The sequence below is a fragment of the Salvelinus sp. IW2-2015 genome, linkage group LG1, assembly GCF_002910315.2.
Source record: "Salvelinus sp. IW2-2015 linkage group LG1, ASM291031v2, whole genome shotgun sequence".
Taxonomy (NCBI): domain Eukaryota; kingdom Metazoa; phylum Chordata; class Actinopteri; order Salmoniformes; family Salmonidae; genus Salvelinus; species Salvelinus sp. IW2-2015.
The window spans coordinates 16,964,455-16,969,112 of NC_036838.1; the positions used below are offsets into that span (position 1 = coordinate 16,964,455).

Genomic DNA, 4,658 nt, shown 5'->3' on the forward strand with positions numbered 1-4,658 from the left:
CTTGTCTTTGTCTGCGCGCCGTACTCAGATTATTGCATGCTGCACTTTCACTGGCTGTTGTCATATCGATCCCGTTAGCATGATTTCAGCCATAAGAAGTTAAGGGTTTCAGTGACTTCATTAGCTGTGGTTGCTGATGCGTATATGGTTGAATCATCAGCAAACATGGACACATATGCTTTGTTAAATGCCAGTGGCAGGTCATTGGTAAAAATAGAAAAGAGTAGAGGGCCTAGAGAGCTGCCTGTGGTACACCACACTTTACATGTTTGACATTAGAGAAGCTTCCATTAAAGAAAACCCTTTGAGTTCTATTAGATAGATAGCTCTGAATCCACGACATGGCAGAAGTTGAAAAGCCATAGCACATACTTTTTTTCAACAACAGGTTATGGTCAATAATATCAAAGGCCACACTGAAATCTATCAGTACAGCTCCCACAATCTTCTTATTATCAATTTCTTTCAACCAATCAGTAATTTGTTGAGTGCCCTTCTCTATAAGCATGCTGAAGGTTTGTTGTTAATTTGTTTACAGTGAAATAGCATTGTATTTGGTCAAACAATTTTTTCCAACAGTTTGCTAAGAAATGGCAGCAAGCTTATAGGTCTGCTGTTAGAACTAGTAAAAGCCGCTTTACCACTCTTGGGTAGTAGAATTACTTTGGCTTCCCTCCAGGCCCGAGGACAAAGACTTTCCTCTAGGCTCAGATTAAAAATATGACAGATAGGAGTGGCTATCGAGTCAGCTACCATCCTCAGTAGCTTTCCATCTAAGTTGTCAATGCCAGGAGGTTTGTCATTATCGATCCAAAAAAAATCCACCTCTCCCACACTAACTTTACAAAATTCACACTTGTACTGCTTTTCTTTCACTATTTGTTTTTTTATGCATTAATACAATTGCTCACTGTTTGTTGTGGGGGATTTCCTGCCTAAGTTTGCCAATGAAATAATCATTAAAATAATTGGCATCTTCAAATGGTTTTGTGATGAATAAGCCATCTGACTCGATGAAAGATGGGAGTTGAATTTGTCTTTGTCCATAATTTAATTTAAAAGTACTCCAAAGTTATTTTCCATCATTCTTTATATCATTGATTTTGGATTCATAATAAAGTTTATTTACCTTTTTGTTGAGATTAGTCACATAATTTCTCAATTTGCAGAAAGTAAACCAGTCAGATGTGCAGCCAGACTTATTAGCCACTCCTTTTGCCCCATCTCTTTCAAACATAGTTTTTCAATTCCTCATCAATCCATGGAGCCAACTTCTTATGGCTGCATCCCGCTACCGGGATCGATATGACAGCAGCCAGATAAAGTGCAGGGCGCCAAATTCAAAAAACAGAAATCTCATAATTAGAATTCCTCAAAACATACATGTGTCTTATATCATTTTACAGGTATTCTTGTTGTTAATCCCACCAAAGTGTCCGATTTCAAATATGCTTTTCAGCGAAAGCACTACAAACGATTATGTTAGGTCACCATCAAACCACAAGAAGCACAGCCATTTTTCCAGCGAAAGATAGCAGTCAGAAAAAGCGATAAAATGAATCACTAACCTTTGATTATCTTCCTCAGATGACACTCATAGGACTTCATGTTACACAATACATGCATGTTTTGTTTGATAAAGTTGATATTTATATTGTGGACCTGGGATTCCTAGGACTGCATTCTGATGAAGTTCATCAAAGCTAAGGAAACATTTATCATGTATTTTTTGGTTTCTGTTGAGTCCAACATGGCGGCTAATTTGGCTATTGTTCTGAGCTCCGTCTCAGAATAATAGCCGTAATTTTTCTGTAATTTCTTTTTGAAATCTGACACAGCGGTTGCATTAAGGAGAGGTATATCTATAATTCCATGTGTATAACTTGTATTATCATCTACATTTATGATGAGTATTTCTGTTGAAACGATGTGGCTATACACTATCACTGGATATTTTTGGAACTAGTGAATGTAACGCGCCAATGTAAACTCAGATTTTTTTATATAAATATTAACTTTTTCAAACAAAACATGCATGTATTGTGTAACATGAAGTCCTATGAGTGTCATCTGATGAAGATCAAAGGTTAGTGATTAATTTTAGCTATATTTCTGCTTTTTGTGAAAGCTATCTTTCGCTGGAAAAATGGCTGTGCTTATTGTGGTTTGGTGTGACCTAACATAATAATTTGTAGTGCTTTCGCTGAAAAGCATATTTGAAATCGGACACTTTGGTGKGATTAACAACAAGAATACCTTTAAAATGATATAAGACACATGTATGTTTGAGGAATGTTAATTATGAGATTTCTGCTTTTTAAATTTGCGCTCTGTACTTTCACTGGCTGTTGTCATATCGATCCCGTTAGCAGGATTGCAGCCATATGAAGTTAAGAACAAAGTGTGATCGATACATGTGGACGATCTTGTTCCTGTATTGTTTGTAAACACCCTGGTAGGTTGAATAATAACCTGAACCAGATTACAGGCACAAGTTACAGTAAGAAGCTTCCTCTTGAGGGGACAGCTTGATGGAAACCAGTCAATATTCAGGTCCCCAAGAAAGTAGACCTCTGTTTATGTCACATACACTATCAAGCATTTCACACATTATTTAGATACTGACTGTTAGCACTTGGTGGCCTATAGTAATACACCAAAAGAAAAGGCTTTAGATGTGCCAAGTGAACCTGCAACCACAACACTTCAATAACACTTGACATAAGATCTTCTTTAAGCATTACAGGGATATGGCTCTGAATATATACAGCATCACCTCCCCCATAAGCATTTCTGTCTCTTCTATACTTATTGCTACTGATGTATCATCAAATGAATATTCGAAGTAAGTCTCAGAATTTCCTAATATATGAATGTCATGATGTTAGCAAGTTATTGATTTCATTAACCTTATTTCTAAAGGCAACATATATTAATATGGGCTATTTTCAGCTCTTTCCTGGGTAGCTTATCAGAGATAGACATAATACTGAAAAGAGCAGACAAAGCAAGAGAAAAAAATACATTCAGCAGTCCATTAATCAATTGGTGTGTGTGTGTGTGTGTCTGTGTGCTGCGGAGTTGAGGCTACAAACCATATGATTAGCTCTCTCATCCATTCCACGCTTCTGGGAGGGAGGGTGGACAATGAGCCTGTCATAGCGGATGTACGMAATGTCCCCGCGCATTGTCAGTCATGTGGGCACGCTCTACCTCAATCTTCCTGTGGTCCATCTTCAATTTCTCAGAGATCATTTCCCTCACTTAATCCTCAGACTCTGTCCAGGTCTCATGTGGAGATTCTGCAATTCCGTCCACAACTATGTCGTTCCGCTTTGATTGTCCCTCGAGATAGTCTGATTTATCTGTCATTGTTATCATGAATGAAACTCCCTCACGACGCCAGGTCAGCGGAGTCAATCACCACCTTCCGAAGACACCTGAAACGCCACCTCTTTAAGGAATACCTAGGATAGGATAAAGTAATCCTTCTAACCCCCCCCCCTTAAAAGAGTTAGATGCACTATTGTAAAGTGGTTGTTCCACTGGATATCATAAGGTGAATGCACCAATTTGTAAGTCGCTCTGGATAAGAGCGTCTGCTAAATGACTTAAATGTAAATGTAAATGTAATGAATTCACACACAGAACTGATGTCCTCTCTCAATGACTTACAGATTGCTGTCATCTTGCCATTCTCTTGTTTCAACTCATCGAGCTGAACCTGGGAGAAATGCAAACTGTTCTTCAGGTCCTGGAAATCTCTGGTCAGGTAGTCTATTCTTTTATTGGTAAAATCCACGAGAATTTGTACAAAACACTTGAAGTCATTTTCTTGTTGTTGTAACAACTGCTTGTAGGTCTCTTTTTGTTGTTTAAAAGATCCTTCATGTGTGATAGAGACACCACTGTCCTCAACGGTACTCCCGCCGGCTTTGGTCTTTGTCATGATAGCTAGCAACGTATGTTACGCTGTTACTCCTCGCAGTTCCAGACAGGCAGGTCACAGGGAAGATTGAAAACAACAGCAGGGATCTAGACAGCCACAAACCCGGAACAATCCACGGTCCCAGCCACAATGGCTAAGCTCGTCGCGGGCTGCGTTCAAGAAAACCTCGCTAGCTTGATATGCAGCTAGCTAGCAGCTAGGCTAGCTGCAACGCCAAATAGCTCCTCAGACCCATCCTTGGTCAGCAGGATCACTGGGAAGAGATAAGCAGTCCCAGAAACTGATGCCAACTGCTACAAACTTTCCAAACAAAAACCGAGCTCTTCCTCATTACGCATTCAACCGAAGTGGGGAGGCCATTAAATTGTGGAATAATGGAAGAAAAAATTACTATTCTACTCAAATCAACAGCTTCTGTTGTGTTCTTTCCCTCTTTCATAAAAACAAAAAAAGAGACCTGTGCATTACTACTGAATGTTTATTTTCATTAATGAGTGACAAATGCTCACGTGCACACTCATGTACACACTGATAACATCACACTCGGCCACACAAAGACAAAAGCCCACCAGCAGGGGGGACCTATTGTGTTCTGGTGTCAGCTCAATGTGACCTCTGGCCATGTGGCCAACAATAACTAATCTCAGTCGCTGACCAGGCAGCAAACAAAACACTGGCTGAGGCTGTCGCAGCCTCTGGCGGCACTCTA

General features: G+C 39.6%; 1 protein-coding gene across 2 annotated transcripts in view; it reads right to left on the reverse strand.

The window, feature by feature from the left end:
- rtf2 (replication termination factor 2) overlaps window positions 1-4,658 on the reverse strand; it is a 35,790-nt gene that overhangs the window by 13,978 nt on the left and 17,154 nt on the right. The gene's annotated exons all lie outside the window — the stretch shown is intronic.